Raw genomic sequence first — 17,569 nt, 5'->3', positions numbered from 1 at the left:
TAAATGAACAGAACAATTCTTTATGTCCATGGGAGACAGGCAGACAAAACCCAATAAAACTGAAGAAAGAAAGAGACATGGCGATGATTTGTTTTTCATAATTACTTATTCAGAGTAGAAAGGAACAGGGGAAGAAGGTTCCTTTTAACATGTCTCAACGTGACGGATGAGGTGTGCTCGTCATGTGTGTGCAGGAGAGATGAATGCGGGCCAGTCTTGTTAAAGGAGATGGTGCACGCTGGGCGGAGATCTGTTTCTATCTGGAGCGCTGGAGATAAACACCAGGCGTTTTACTCCTCATTTTCATTATGCATAAAGCCCCTCGCTGTCCTCTCAGAGTGGCAGGTGATGTGACTAGCATGCATCAGACCTTTCTTTTCTATGTCCTGTAGCGAAAACAATCCCCTTTTCAAGACACAGAATAGGAGTGCCCCAAATGCGTGTTTTCCTCCTAACAATACTCCCCAAATGTGGATGTGATAGATTTGGAAATCATACTAGAGTGCAAGAAACCTACTTGTTCCCCGAGTTCATTTTCTCCTTCTTGTAACTCAGTCACAAAGTTTTCTTTGGTGCAAAACTTGCTCAAGGAGAATCCCAGCCAAAACTCAAGGGATCAAAAGAAAGAAGGAAACTTTTGGTGAAACTAGCTTTGTTTCTTCACTTATGCGCAAAGGATCGACAAACTTTTTCTACCTAACACACGCAGCCTTTGCTCACAGAGCGTTGAATCGAACAGATTCTGACTTGAGCTATAGAAGCAATAAATTGGATCTGTGGTTAAAAAGGAAAAGCTAACAATATAATTTTTCACATATCTGAGTAAGGGAGGGTTTAATGCATTCATGAATCACTTCCTAAGGCTATTATGAATTCAAGGATAAAGATTTTTAAAAAATGGTAAGTGTGGGAAGTATGAGAGTAAGGATTATGCCATCAACTTGTATGCCCCTAAGTTATAGTCATGTGAGGACCCAGCTTGTGTCCTAAGCCATGTGAATATGTAAATTAAAACGCTGGGACTGGGGGATCACTGGGAGAGTATAGTCCAAGTTGCTCATTTTATAGGAAAGGAAGTATTGACAAAAAAGTTTAGCTATATATATTACCCTTCCTTTGAACTGGCAATTATTAAATTCTTCAAAGCTTTTTAAATTTCTTTTTAAATCCCCCCCTTTGTAAAAAAGATTTTATTTATTTTAGAGAGAGGGAGAGAGCACAAGCATGGTAGGCGGAGGGGCAGAGGGAGAAGAGAATCTTTTTTTAAAGATTTTATTTATTTATTTGAGAGGGAGAGAGAGAGCACGAGAGGAGGGAGGATCAGAGGGAGAAGCAGACTCCCCGCTGAGCAGGGAGGCCCATGCGGGACTGGATGCTGGGACTCCACGATCATGAACTGAGCTGAAGGCAGACACTTAACTGAGCCACCCAGGCACCCTGATTTTGTACCTTTAATGAGGAAGTTTTGACATTAACTCACACATGTGTATTCTACAAATGGTTTTTGAATAAATAAAGAATAGAGAGGACATGATCTCTCCCCTGAAGTAACTCAGTGTTTGACCCAAAGTGTCACGATCCTCAGGAAACCACAGGGCTTTTCATTTTGAGCAAAGAGTATGCCAAGGTTGATAGCCTGGCACCACTTTCCTTAACACGTCCACATTAAAAATTAGGGCTGCCAGCTGCATCTCTTAGCCTGTAAAGACTCTCAGAAAAAAAATCTGTAACCGACAGCATGTCCAACATGGAACTATTTCTCTCCTACACACACAAATGGATGACTGGGAATCCTCAAGCTCGGCTGACACGGTCTCCCTCACTGCAGCATTTGAGGTGTCCCTGTGGTACGACAGGGTCTGTAGAAAATCTGGATGCTGCCATTTACTGAGTACCTACCTCATGACAGGTGGTTTATACATACGTCTCATCTGATCTTCAAAATAGCACCACGATGTGGGGCTGTGCCCACCACATTGTTGAAGACACGAGGGGGCCCGAAAGTTTAGGTGACAGAATCCCACAGCTGGCAGGTGAGAACTCAGCCCTGTCTGACTCCAAATTCCATGGTTTGGCCCCTATTCTGCCTCCTAGAGCCACTGCTGATAGTAATATTGTATCTCGTTCTTCAAAGTGATTTTAACTGTGAGCCAGGAGTAAGGACAGATAGCAGACCGGCCTGGAGAATGGGTTCTTCCCATTTTATCTCATCAAATGCTACCAGATCCCATATCCTGTCTGAAGATCCACAGAGATGAAAGTCCCTAGAAGAAACCTGTCTGGCTGCCTTCAAATCGTGGTGAAGCTTCCGCTACCCGTAACTCGAAGGTTTTCACCCTGATGGTGGTCCTGCGTAAGACGCCACCCGAACATGGGGATTTGCAAGTGCCTAGCTTTTCCTTCACCGTGGTTAGGGGAGTGTGTTGAAAGTCATCCGTATTTGATCATACACCACATCTGTGTGTAACACACTGCTCTGATAGCAGTCCCTCACATTTATATATAAGCACACAATTATTTTTTTTTAAAAAGCCCTGACACAGCACGATTTTGTCAGGGTGATCCCTTTTATAGACCAGGAGACTGAGCCTTAGCAAGGGACAAGTGACAGGTTCCACAGCTAATACGTGGAAGGGACAGGAGCAGAACCCCACATCTCTTAACTCCTAGACAAGTGTTCCCCCCACTTATGCCAGGCAGTTGAAAATTCCCAACCTTATCATGTGCTTCTCATCTTTTCCCTGAAAAATCACAAGGCAGCATGATGTTATCTGGCCTATCACTGTAAATATTTTAGCATTTAAATGAGGAGGAGAAATGAAGAGAGAAAATGTTTCTGTAGAGATTTTTTTTGCAGAGATAGGGTTCTTGGTCTCCATCCAAAGCTCTTCAGCATTTAATAAGACTATTGTCCACAAGTTGGTACAGGGTTTAGCAATGAGCTGGTAGCTGTGTGGCTGTCCCAGGCTCCCTCCGGGTCCCCAGGGGCGAAGAGGAAGCAAGGCTTGGTGCTGGGAGAAGCTGCCTTCAGGCCCTGGCTCTAAGCTGCCTGTCGCCCCTGTCCTCCTCAAGCTCTACGGGCTTTGAAACGTGGGTAATAATTCCTGTTTTGCCCATCTCGCAGAGCTGTTTTCAAGACTCCAGTGAGGCAATGTATTGAAAATTCCTTCAAAACCATTCGTATTACATGCCATGCAAACATAAGGGATTATTATTAATATTATTAGTGGATCACAGATTCCATGGCACTGAGAAAACAGCGGAATTAAAAGAATGTAGTACACTGGGAGCTTGTCAGCACAGCCTTCACTCTAAGTTACACTGACTTTTCCTCAGTCGTTCTCTCCAATCAGAAATGGGGGAAGTATTTATGCTAAAGGCTTGTATGGGAATAAAATGAAATGTCAGTGAAGGACCGAGAGTGGTACTTGGTATATGTCTGGCCCCTTTTCCGGAACCTCCTAGGTTGAAACCCACCTCATCAGAGAGCCTGTCTGATGACCCCAAGGAGGAGCGCAAGGGTTCTTCTTATTTGTTACTATTTCTGTCCTTCTAGGTTCACTCCACTTCCTGGAAGGCCCCAGTAACAGTAGAGCTATTCATCAGAGAGCAAGCCCATGGCTCCCTCTCTCCAAAGGTCAGCTGTATGGGGGTTGTGGCACAAATATTTGGGGAATTATTTAGTGATTTAGGGCCCAATATCAATGGGACTGAGCTGATTAACTTACTTCCTCCACAGAACCCACTGCCACCACTATACTGGTCCCAACCTACTCTCCCAGCCTCCTTCCCCTCAAATGGCCCTCGTGCTGGACTTACTGGAAGACTTGCCCAGAGCTAAGCACGCCAGCCAGCCCTGGAATATAAACACAGATTCTCTTTTTTTCTCAGTAAGCATTCTTCTTAGCCATGTTATGAGAATCCTTCTCTAGCCATATATGTTTGTTTTAGGCCCCTGGAAGCCTTAATTATGGTTCCTCAGCACCCGCCCAGCAGCCCACTTTCAGTTGCTAATCACTTTACCTGGTCGGTGAGAGGCCTTATCAGTTAGGTTGCAGAATTGAGAAGAGAACTGAGCTCTGAATGGAAAGCCCAATGCTCCTATTTCCCTGTCACAGTTTCTGCCCTGAAATTAGGAGACCCTTATTAGCCCATCATTCCATTCTGTCCTGTTCCTTCACTCTCCCCAGCCCTCCCGAGGGAGAACATCAGGATGACATTCAGGACAATTGCACTAACCTCTTCAAACACTGCAGTAAGGTGTTTGAAATAAAATGTGTAATTATGGTAGTGGAAAGCTACATCGGATTCCAAACAAACCTCATGCTCCCCCGGCTATAATTAGAGAGCGAGGTTTGCAGCACACATTTTCCCATGAAAGCCAGTTCACGTGAGGCTTCTGCTGTTTGAGGGGGCTCCTGGAGTTGGAGACTGTGATGAATGATGCCACATCGGCCCCCTTCCCGATTTGAAAGACTGTCTGGTATCCTTCATAGAGTCTACCAGCACAAAATATGGGCAAGGAACGCATGTTCGGGGTTTGGGATGATAGTTTTCTGATTTATTTGTCTCCGAACGGTGGCAGATTAGAAACAAGGAAGGAAAGTTACAGACACCCACAGAAACCCACAGACCAGAGTGTGCAGAAGTAAAAACTGTCTCTTCAACGCTGGCTGAGCCTAAACGAGAAACCCTTGCAGCTTTGAATAAAATTAGATATTGTTTTGAATAATCTCACAGGTCCCTGCAATTTACAATCCACGATAACAGGAGTAGAAGCGAGGTGACCAGGGGCTGCAAGGCTTTCCTATTTTGAGGACCGTCCCTGTGAATCCTCTCCAAATGTGAATTTCCCCACTGCCCTTGGAGGGCTTTTGTAATTAGGCATATTTAGCTGTACCATGTTATACTGCTACAGGAAGAATCCCATTTGTCAGCAGTTTTAAACTTTGCTAAATAAAGGCTTATTGGCAAACGGCAGCGAACACTCTGATAATGACCCAACTTTAGAAAACACACACCCTGCTGTGTTGTATTCAAGCCACAGTTCTATTGAAATAAAAAAGAGAGACAATGCCTGCTTTCAGACACTAGAAATCCTTTGTATTCCAATAAAAGTCTAAATTAATGTTTTAAAAGGTTATTGCTATTTTTTCCCACTTAGCTGGCATCATTTATAAGTCTTATTTAGACAAGGTCCTACATTATTTTACTATTTCTTTTTGCACAAAAGCTAGTATTTGATGGCGTTAGATCATCAGCTTCTGGTTTTCATTAGACAAACCTGAAATACCCTATTATTAAGATTAAACAAAAAAATAGTTGTTTTCTTATTCCGAAACCTATTATTTTGAGGCTACTCTGACCAGAGGAGAGTAAATCAGCTTTGCAAAACCTGACGGAGAGATACTTCAAGAGGAGCAGCATAACCTCATCAGCGCTGCATTTAGGTTGCTTTTGTATATGTGGTCCCTTCCTGGTACTGAGCATGGGAAAGAAGGATGATTTAATTCTTTGACGTTTGCAATACTTTATTATGAAAGAACTTTCGAAGTGCAAAACATATGGCAACATACCCTGTTTGCCTAGGTAATTTATTCAGCATCCTGGGGAGGAGCTCCTGAGAATCCACAGTAAAACGCCACTCAGACCTAGGGTTATGAGGTCTTCCGTCTCCATGTCACTTGTACTTAGTGTGGTTTTACTCAACAGAAGTCACAGACTGAGCCATCCACAAAGTGGGGGGTAGCCACGGTGGCCTAATGGGAAAAAGAAGTCAAGTAGCAGTCACAAATTAGGACTAACCATCCTACCCATTTCAACAGGAACCCTAGCCCCCTCTGATTTCTCCCTAATAAATCAGACATCTCCTATGGACACTTCCTCCTTACTCTTACTGCTCCATCGGACCTTAACTTAGAAGTCATCTCTCCAGGACACCTACCCCAGCCTACCACAGAGAAGTGAGGCGCCCCTCCCACGTGCTTGCAAACTGTAATAATCCTAATCCCACGGGGATCGTCTCTTGGACTTGTTGCTTTCTCACACTGGACTGTGAGCAGCATGATGTTAGGGACCATAGTTCTTCATTTTTCTGTTTGCTACAGCAAGCCCACTGCATGCCGCATCCTCGGTGTTTCATAGTTGACTAAGGTAATATCTCCTCACCTTAGCTGCCTTGCTTGTCTCATTGCCTTCGCCACTTCCCCCCCGGCTCTGCTGTCAGTTGCTGTCATGCTGGCTCTTGCCGTGCCCAGGCGGCGGCCGCATGGGTGACGTAGGCCAGAGGACCAGCACTGCTGCTGCCCGTGCCGTGTGTTGCCAGGGCTCCCCTGCTGATGCGCAAGGCCCTCATCCTGAGGATGCATCATTTTATCCTTTAGCTTATTTATTCTCTGTGTCTTTGTACCACAACCCTCATTTCTTTTTTTAATTTAAATTCAATTAGCCAACATATAGTACATCATTAGTTTCAGATGTAGTGTTCAATGATTTATCAGTTGCATGTTAACACTCAGTGCTCATCACGTGCCCTCCTTAATGCCATCACCCAGTTACTCCATCCCCCCCACCCACCTCCCCTCCAGCAACCCTCAGTTTGTTTCCTGTAGTTCAGAGTTTCTCATGGTTTGTCTCCCTCTCTGATGACTTCCCATTCAGTTTTTCCTCCCTTCCCCTATGATACTCTGTGCTGTTTCTTATGTTCCACATATGTGTGAAACCGTATGATAACCATCTTTCTCTGCTTGACTTATTTCACTCAGCATAATACCCTCCAGTTCCATCCACATTGATGTAAATGGTAAGATTTCATCCCTTTTTTGATAGCTGAGTAATATTCCAGTGTGTGTGTGTGTGTGTGTGTGTGTGTGTGTGTGTGTGTGTGTATCACATCTTATTTATCCATTCATCTGTCAGTGGACCTCTGAGCTCTTTCCATAGTTTGACTGTTGTGGACATTGCTGCTATAAACATTGGGGTGCAGGTGCCCCATCAGATCACTGCATTTGTGTCTTTGGGGTAAATACCTAGTAGTGTAATTGCTGGGTCATAGGGTAGCTCTATTTTTAACTTCTCGAGGAACCTCCATACTATTTTCCAGAGTGTCTGTACCAATTTGCATTACAACCTCATTTCTAGAATATTCTAGTCATGGTCCTCAGGTGGCAGTAGGGGAGGTAATCTGAGGGCCAGAGATCTGCTATTCTCAGAATCACCCCTTCTTCTGTTGGTGCTTCAGACTCCTGTACCTTGGTTCTCATCCCTGAGAATGTGTTTTTTCTCAGGGTACTCTTTGGCTCCTCATTTAAATGGACCTTTGTGGGATTTCCCTTCCCTATTTGCATTTGATATACCCAAATATATCCAATTCTGAGGTGAAGCATAATGGCAGCTCTAGCTGGAGCCTCTCCTACTCTGAAGAACTGTCAGTAAGCAAACTTTTGCTCCCTTGCATTTCAGGAGAGATGTCAAGGGTTCTGGTGGGATTTCCAGGTAAAATACAGGGCATGCAACTAAATTTGAATATATATAAAATTATATATATATATAATTTTAGTACAAGTATGTCCCAAATATCGCACGGGACATTGCTGTACTAAAGAAGTGCTGCACTTCAGCCCTAAACTCAGCACCTCACGAGAAGTGGTAATGACGTTATCATATCATCCTTTATCCCCACATACCTAAGCTTATTATAAACCTTTGAGTATTTAATAACTAATTTATATTTTAATAAAAATATAAATTGTCAACAGTATGGTGAATTCAGGCTGGATGTTGTATGAGTCATACTTGTACTAAAATAATCACACATTGTTTACGTGAAATTCAAATTAACTGGATGGCCTGTATGTTTCTTTGCTATATCTAGCAACCCTAGGCCTGAGTCAAAGGCCTTAAACAACCGTTTGAAGGACAGGGACAGCAATGTTCCCAGTGTGTCCCTAAAATGACAGTTCCTAGGGTGACCCTTGATGGAACAGATGGGACCATCAGGTGTAGGTGGCCTGTTGAACCAATAGGCTTACCGAGAGAGACTTCTTTCTAGGTCCTAGAGGAAGGGCAAGTCACCTAAACAGCAGTCTCTGCACTCTGCATATGTCTTAAAATACCCATGTAAGACATGGTATTTTAAATGAAAGATCTTTGGAGAAATACTGAACCACAGAATGAGAAAAGTCTGGAGGCTCCCTCTGGCAGCTTTCCTTCAGGCTGTCTCAGAGTGGAGTTGAGAGGCGCTATTTGACAGACGAGGTCTGATTTAAAATCAGAAAAACTCAGGGAGTAGCTTCTGAGATTGCTCAGAGGGAATCCCAAATCCATAGTCTTATCTTCTGCTCTGCATTCTGCCCTCGGGATTGGCTTGGAACCATCTCAGCCTGTTCCTGTTGGGCGGAAGTTGGCACTGCAGCCCCAAACTAAGGATCTCATGAGGGGAGTGATGGTATTTTTCATGTTATCCTTTATTCCTCATCTATTTGGGCTTATTTTAAACCATTGAACATCGGGGGCATCCGGGTGTCTCAGTCGGTTAAACATCTGCCTTCTGCTTGAGTCATGATCTCGGGGTCCTGGGATCGAGCCCTGCATTGGGCTCCCTGCTTCACCCCTCATGCTATCTCTGTCTCTGTCTCTCTCTCTAATAAATAAATAAAATCTTAAAAAAATAAACTGTTGAGGTTTGAATAACTAACAAGAAAAATATAGATTGTCAACAGGATGGTGAAATCAGGCCAGGACAAGAATGTGAAAATCAGCTCACATAACAAGGTAGACTCTTCATTTTCTTCCCTCAGTCCTGGCTTTTGTGTTTGCCACGAGTCTGACAGAGTCCCAGATGAACCATGCCAATGCCTGGGCACTTGTAACAAAACAAGAGGAGATTAAGAGGGATGAAGTCATCCATGCAGGCAAGGAGCAATTAACCACATGAAGAAAGTAAAACATCCTCAATGATAAACCTCAGCAGCAATTTACTCAGGTTTGGGAACTTTTTGTTCTGAAGATTTTTAGTAAGATTACCCAGTTTTCTGCAGCTTCCTTAGTTCAATAGACTTTTTTTTTTTTTTTAAGACAGAATTATGTAGTCCTTACTGCCCACATACCCAGGTCTTTCTTGCATCATAGAGATTAGATGTGGGTTGAAAGAACGGGAATAGGCAACAGAGACAGAAATTTCAAAGGTCCTTGATGTTTGTCCCTGCACGAGCATTTCATATTATTTTGGTCTTTGTCGTCATCTGGCATTGGCCTGAGAGATGGAGCTTCTGTATTGTTGTTCTGAAAGACAATAGTTGCGGCTGACAACATGATATGACTAGGTAAAGGGAAGATGTAGCCCCAAAGTCTGATCCCCTGCTATCAAATTACCTTTCTCTAGGGTCCAAAGATTCTTGTGGGGCTCCAGTGTGGCTCAGTCAGTTAAGCGTCCAACTCTTGATTTCAGCTCAGGTAATGATCTCAGGGTCATGAGATGGAGCCTTCCATGTGGCTCGGTACTAAGTGTGGAGCCTGCTTAAGATTCTCTCTCTCCCTCTGTCCCTCCCCCACACCCTCCCCCTCGCTGCTGCATGCCCGCCCCCCACTCTGTTTCTAAAAAGAAAATATTCTCTTTCTCTCCCTCTGTCCCTCCCCGTCCCACTCCTGCACCCTCTCTTTCTTAAAAAAAAAAAAAAAAAAAAAAAAAAAAGGATTCTCGTGATTCTTTTTTTTCTTTAATTGAAGTGTAGTTGATGATTCTTGGTAAAGAATTTAACATAGTTGGAGATTGGTAATTCTCTCTTACATACAAAGAAAGAGGAATTGTTATTTATTCAATATTTGGGATAGCAGCCATTAGACACCACAGTCTTTTAACACAGATGGTGGGCGATAGGCCTAATGTATCTGTTTGTATACAAATTTGTGTTAGCAGAACTATTTTGGTCCATAGTACATTACAAACAGATATGAAAGAAAGTTTTGTGAGAACATGGTTCTGGCATATTTCCCTTTCATGGAACTATAAGCATCAAATGACTTACTATAGGCAATAAAAGTTGCAAAATAATTAAATAACTGTTTTCAATAATGCTGGAAGTTACTGTATGAAAAAATGTAACCAACTACTTTTTACTTCCTTGGGATACTGAAGAGAAGACAATTTAAATTTTAGAATGAGTTGTGAAATCTCTTTGCTATGAGCATTTTATGGTAGAGGCCAAGAACCTTTGCCAAGTGTTTGAGAAGGGTAGGGAGGGGGCTCAGAGATACAGATCAAGCACCTAGGACAGTGTAATGTTTTCAGGAGGATTCATTGGTCCCACTGTTCTCTAACTAGAAAACTTCTTGATGCCTCCCTGGACTTTGGTTCAGAGGTTCTTCAGCTCAAACATTTCCCAGTGAGGATGCATTATCAAACCCAACCCCAGAGGTTCACCCCAGCAACATTATTCACCAACTCCCCCATCTTTCTCAACCTCCCCTGAACACTGGCTGACCACGTGGGGGTAAGGAAAACAGGAAGACTGAAATAAGATCTCCCATTAGCAGCCATTAGGAGCTCCACATTCATAGCTCAGCAGCCACTGAAATAGATTTTTCATAAATTTCCTGAGTAGCCTTGTGGAACACAAGATAAAGAGCAGTTATTTCGCTCCCTCTTTTACAGATGGCATAAATAACTTCCTTTGGCCATAAGCGTTAAAGTTAGGAATGGAACAAAAATCTCCTAGTCCAGGGACAGTAACATGAGCTCAGGTGGCTGCCTGGAAATTAGCTCTTGAAGAGAGTGACTAAGGAGCAGGTTTCAGGGACGGAGCAAACTAATATGGGTATCAGCATGGATTACAGTAAAGTGTATTTTTCTTCATTTTTTGAATTCCATTTTGATTCCCTTCATTATCTTGCAGTGGTCACATCTTTGATTGCAACAGAAGGATCTTAAGTCACAGAAAAAGAAGACTCTTGTGTTTTTATTTACCTAGATTAAGGACTTTTCTTTTGACGCTCATAAATCCAAGTTGGGTAACATGTATCATGGCCATTTCCTAATCATTCTGTTCAAAACAGAAATGACAGAGACCAAAGAGCAGTTCCATAGACACTGCCTTGATGAATGTAGGAATATTGTGGGGGAAAGTGTGGAAGGGGGAGTTATTTCATGGAAAGTGACCACCTTTTGATAGGATTGGCCCATAAAAAAGATTGTTAAAAAATGGAAGAACCAAATATCAAAGGCCAGTATATGTAATAATTTTCAGATTTAACCCAATTCAAATTTTATGATTTGCTTATGATAATATACATTAGCCAGATGATTAATATTAACTGTAAACACCCACACAGTTTCCTCCTCCCTCTTCGTCCGACACCCACACGCGTGCGTGCATGCACGCACACACACGTGTAAACACACATGTTGTATGTGTAGTGTTTTAAAATGAAGACTGAATGGTCAGTGAGTTTGTGGCCAGTACAATACTTGTTATTCTTCTTCTATCTGAGTGGCAAGAAACAAAGGAATTCCAAAGCTGAGATCATGTGAGGGAACTCTTTCTGGCTCCCAGTAAATGTGTCCTCCAGTTTTCAAAATGCACAGGCTAAAGTAAACTTAGACTCTTATCCAAAGTCTGCTGAGAAAACAAAGGAATTAGGTTTTCCCTAAAGATTTTCCTACACCAGTCAGATTTGCTCCTTTTGATCCAGGCATATTAAAGACAGTAAGAGAAATTTAGTTTGGGGAATTACTATTTTAAACAAAGGCCAAAAGCAGTGGTGTCTGTGAAGTCTTCTCATTCCCCTCCAGTAACTGAGTGCAAGGTAATTGGAATTCTGTTTCCAGTGAATACGGTTTATACGATTTCACCCTACAATTTAGTAGTATGTCCTTTAGACCTGATTTCTATGATATTGAAGTATATACAACATTTCCCCTCCTTTTAACCCGGCTTCTACTGAACAATTTTCTGTGTATGTGAGATCTGCACCATGGGCTGCCTGAACTCATATGGAAAATTGACGGCACTGAATGAGAATTGTTGTAGTTAAGCTTCCCTGATGGCACTTTTTAAAAACAGCAGTGGAAAAAAATAACAGGGCACCAGTCAGATGTGATTTTTGGCAGACACTTCACTCAAGCTGCTCAGGGTATCCCCAGAAATTATAAACCCTCAAAGGTGTTCAGGGTACAGTAAATAAAGCAAGATACAATTATTTTAATGTTCATCCTCTGGATGCAGTTCTCTTCTCCGCAAGTCTGTAGTAACATGGATTTCCATCTGAGTGAAAGGTCAGCTTTGAAGTAAGTGTAAAGTTATTTACAGGAAATGAAGCAGAAAGCAGGCTTTCACGCATTTTGAAATGTCTCTATTATTCAGGAGAAAATGAACTGTGTCATCAGTCCGAAGAAAAACAGATGCCTACCTTCTTATACTAAAGTTAAATAAACACCTACCATACGAGAAGTATGCCAGTAACTCTGAAATTTGAAATTCACCGAGGTCTGTTTTCCCCAACTTTGCATTGTGCAAGCAGGAAATAAACAAGTGTGAATTAAGGTTCTCAGTAAATATGTAGCAGTTGTAGTTTGGGGGGAGATGGGGAAGACTGCCAAGAAGAGATAATCATCACGGGCTTTTTTTTCCCCCAATATGGGATGCTAACTAGACATTTGTGATAACTACATAATCAACAACATCTTTAAATATTTAATTTCTTGTCAGTTGTTATCTAAATTGACTTCAACTCATGTTTATGTAAGTGTGTATGTATTCCATATATACATAGAACTAGATCTGTCAGAAGGAAGTGGCAAATTGAAGCAATTAGGTGGCTCATTCTGCAGAGGAAAAGGAGGAAGAGGAGAAACCCGATGGTGAGGAAAAGGAAAATTGAGAAAATTGTAACTTACCACATTGATTTATATTTAGATGTAGCTTGGACTTCGTCAAATGATATGTGTTGGACTCTAAGTCTTGGACTCCTTCCTACTTCAGAAAATGGATTCCTAGCTATGTTGAGATGGTCACATACTTAAGTGAGTTTCACTGGCACCTTAGTGCAGGACGTCTCAGTTCCATGTTCGTCCTCGCTTCATGGGATTAGTGGCCAAAGCCTAGTTCATAAGTAATAGAGTGCAACAGATATCCTCTAAGGACCGACTATGTCCCAGACCCTTAGCGAGCTGTAGGGGGTCCACCCTTCATTTTGCTATAACCTGTAAGGTGTTTTGTTATGAAAAGGATCCTGTAGTCTGATGCCCAAAGTAGTAACAGAAAGGTAAAATGCAGTACAAAACGTCTGGCTTCTATATTCTGTGGCCTGACACCAGAGTCTCCTGAAAACAGGTGGGTGTGCTGGGATTAATTGGGCCAACAGACCAGACAGGTGATTCTCCAAGGTGCTGTGGCAGGAAAACACTATCCCACAGTGGCTGAACACTCAAACATTAGGATCAAGAAGACTTGGGTTTCAAGGCATGCATCTTTCATCCATTCTTCCCCACATCCCAGCCCTGGCCACCACAGAGGGAGAATCACATTGTTCAGAGGGTGGGTGCTGTGATTCAGACATGTGTGTCAAGGTCAAGGGTGAAGAGCACCACCATGAACAGCAAGCCAGAAGAATCAGGCCTCCGGGGGTGGAAAGGAACTTGCCAATTCTCATTGGACATAGAGCTGCACACATTATAAGAAAAGCTGATCTTTAAGCAAGTACTCAGTTACCTTCCTGTCCCCAGCCCAAACCATAGAATCACCACCACTGTTTCTAAAAAGTTAAAAGGATGTGAATTGAAACCTTGTTTCTGCCACCTACTAGCTGAGTGAACTTGAGAAAATTATTTGACATCTCTAAGTACCAGCTCCCTCCTCCCCTGTAAAGGTGTAGTAATAGTAAGACCTAACTTATAGGCTTGGCATGAGGATGAAATGCGATTGCGTGCGTACATTTTTGGTGCTGTATCTGGCATCGGTAAATGTTCAGTAAGTGCTGACCGTTATTATCACCCCTCCGTCTGACCTGACACCCTGCAGGGCCTATGGTCCTAATGCCTTGCACATGCCTGAAACCCAACTTTTAGAAGGAACCCTGGCTGTTTATTCTAATACACGATATAGTGGCAAATAAGGAAACAGCAGTCAGTGGTATTTGTGACTTTCCATGGTAACCATTTCTGTTTACCCCTCTTAGCTGGAGGAAATAAAGACAGTATTGGCTGAATTAGTTGGAACATGCCATTCAGTTCTTACCACAATGTGGTAAGTAAGAATAGGGAATGTAATTATAAAACTTCTATGTATCAAGTACTTGGAAACGTCAAACAGAATTTGGGGAAAAGAAGGATAGATTAATTTACATATAGCAAAACTTGGTTGACTCATTTTTTATTTCAGTATAATATTTGGACAAGAGTTTGGCTGACTTTAAATATATAAGAAGCATGATCTTCTAAAGCAAATAATTCCAGAACCTTAAAGGCCCTGGAACCTTTAACCTGGTAAGGGAGGAAGATCATAAACAAGTAAGTAAATACATAAAGTATTTCTAGTTTGTACTCAGGGCTCTCAAGAGGATAAATAGGGCCTTGTGTCCTGCCACTTACTAGCTGTACGATCTTGAGTAAGTCAGAGGTCCACAGAATAATAGAATTTGAAGCCATCTCAGAGATCCATTATGAAGCCTTTTTGAACTACAAAATACTAAACAAACATGATTATTGACAATACCAAATTGTAAACTGTTCTTACCTGGTAATATTAGCAGCCTTTAAAGACTTCTATTTAAATACTCATATTTCTCATTTGAAAGGCAATAGGTCCCATAAAAATGTAAAACCCACTTCATTAGATATTCTATATTCTAATATTTTCATCATTTAAAACTGGTTTCCTGTCAAATGGACTGACCTAGGTCTTTCTTAGGGGTAAGAATCAAGGTGTATAATGATTGTACGAGCTAGCACTCATAGGCAGATGATTGAGGAATAACAGATCTGAGTGCTTCTGAAACATTAAAATCAACAAGAATATAATAATGATGATGAATAAAAAAATAAGAAAATGTGACAAATATTTAATTTTTAAAATGTACTGAGCTCCTTTTTCCCAGGTGGCACTCAACAAAAATTGAAATCAGAATAGAGACCTCTAGGAAACGGAGAGAACAACATATTTATTTCATTATTAATAGAACCGTTAACCGTTCCTTGTAATGGCACTCTTGTAATTTTCTCGTATGCTCAATACTGAAATTAAAAGTATTTCCATTTGATAGGAAATATTCCATTTAACATCAAATACATTCCTATCTTCACTCCTCTTCATTTAAAATTCTGAGTGTAATCTCATATTCACAGAGCTTAATTAATGTCTGTGAAATGCTTTAAGTACCTTGGATGAAAATGATTAAGAAACATCTTTATCCAGGAGAGCCCACTTGAGGCTGTTTTGTCTTACAGATCTTGTACCTCATACCTCCTAGCAGGATATCATGCCTATAGAAAGCACTCGTTATATATTTTTGAATGATATATAATCCTTCAGTAGTCAAATTTCAATTTTTACTCTAATATTTTTTCCATAGGCATCACAGAGTAGCAGCATCTTGGGCATGCTCATCATGTCTCAGGATTTAATGGAAGGTTTGTCAAGGCTTCCAGAAATAATTCACACTACCAAACACAGAAGAGACTGATGTATAAACCCAAATACCAATTGGGAACTTCACAGTGAGAACTGTCACATATACCCAAATGCACTGATGAATTTATCTTTTCTTATATGTAGGGAGACAAATTACAAGCGAAGTTAGATAAGGAATCAGAGCGATGGTATTGGGTAGAAACATTGCCGTGTCTCTTGTTGGAAAGGTAAAGCAGGCTATATCCATCTCTCCTATGGGTTTCCGTGTGCAGAGTGGCTGGTAGCTCTGTCTGTGGACAAAGCTGGGACATGGAACACATTACTGTTCTTTGAGATCCCCTTTTTTTGTTGTTGTCATGCTGACCATTCATGTAGTGTCTCTTCAAAGCGGGTAAAATCAAATAGTTAGACTATAACTTTACATGTAAAAAAAACAACTATATTCTCCTGCTTATACCTGACCTCTAAGATTGGAAGGTGCTTGACGCTAAAGTAGACTCACTAAGGCGTGGACTCTGGCAAACTAGGGTCTTTCTTGTTCACCTCTGAATCCTTGGCACCTTGCAGAAGTTCTGCCACACAATAGGTCCTCGGTAAATATCTGTAGAAGAAAGGAATAAATAGGTAAGTTACTATTACAAATGCCTGACCTCATTCTGTATATTCTTTTTTCCCCTAAGTTCCTACTCAGAGGCTTACTTTTTTGGAGATCTTTTTCTGTAAGTGCCATGGGTGAGAGCAAAATATGTATATGTACATGCTATTAAGTACACATTCTTCTCCTCTGCCGAATATATGATCCTTGCCTGCTAGGCAACTTTAACCTTAAAATGTACAATTTATTGGGTTTTAGTATATTTTTTAGTATATTTTAAAAATTGTGCAATCCTCACCACCGTCTAACTCCAGAGTATTTAAAACCCCATGCCCCTTTCTTTGGATTCTTGAAACTACTAATCTACTTTCTGTGAATTTGCCTCTTCTGAGTATTTCATATAAATGCAATCGTAAATACAGAGTCTAGCTTGGAGAATGTTCCACGTGCCCTTGAGAAGACTCTGTGTTCTGCTGTTGTGCAGGGTGTTGTGGACACATCACCGAGGTTTAGTTGGTTTCCAGTGTCATTCAAGTCTTCTGTTCTCTGGTTGGTCATCTGTTTAGTTATTCTATCCATTATTAAAAGTGGGGTAATGAAGTTTCAAACTGTTGTCATTAGATTGTCTGTTTCACCCTTCTGTGGGTTTTTCCTTTGTCTATTTTGAGTCTCTTTTTTAGGTGTGTATGTGTTTATAATTGTTATGGCTTCTAGACGGATGAAGCCTTTTATCATTCTTTGCCTTTGCCTTTGCTTATGCTGCTCTCTTTCCCAGGAATGTCCCAGGAATATCTTTTCATCTGTACTTTACTGAAGTTGTACCCATTCTCCACGACACATCCATGCTGTTTATTCTGGAGTAGTTCTAAGTCTGCTAGTTCTGCTCACTCCTGCTTTCATGTATCTTTATCCCTGTTATGGGATCTGTGTTTTTGTCTTTCTACTCTTAATTCAAGAGACTGTTGTACCTTTGTATCCACTCCATACCCATGATGGTAGGTGTTTAATAAATATTTCTTAACATCAAAAAGAGAGTAGCCTTGTTTTGAGTGATCCTAATGATTGGTGTAAGATAATAGGTAGAAGTCACAAGGAAATGTATTTTAGAGTTAAAGAACCTTAACATTTTTTTTCCCCTTGTGGAGGGATCACAAGCCTTGAATGGAGGGATGGCAGATGTTCTAACCTCAGCAAATTATTCTTAAATGCAACTGAAATCCAAGTTAAAGATCTTACTTCATTTTTCATGTGCCTGGATTTAATCGTTTCTCCAAGATTAAAACAGCAAGCCATGGTACATATCATGGCTTGGCAAACTTAGAGCATTTTGGAATCTTCTTACTTTCCCCTC

General features: G+C 41.4%; 1 protein-coding gene across 2 annotated transcripts in view; it reads left to right on the top strand.

Annotated features, from left to right (window-relative positions):
* The window catches only part of MAML2 (mastermind like transcriptional coactivator 2), a 331,519-nt gene that overhangs the window by 176,118 nt on the left and 137,832 nt on the right, over positions 1-17,569 (top strand). The gene's annotated exons all lie outside the window — the stretch shown is intronic.

Source organism: Ursus arctos, unplaced genomic scaffold (assembly GCF_023065955.2).
Source record: "Ursus arctos isolate Adak ecotype North America unplaced genomic scaffold, UrsArc2.0 scaffold_22, whole genome shotgun sequence".
In the NCBI taxonomy this organism is placed as follows: Eukaryota; Metazoa; Chordata; class Mammalia; order Carnivora; family Ursidae; genus Ursus; species Ursus arctos.
This window is presented reverse-complemented; position numbering and strand designations above follow the sequence as displayed.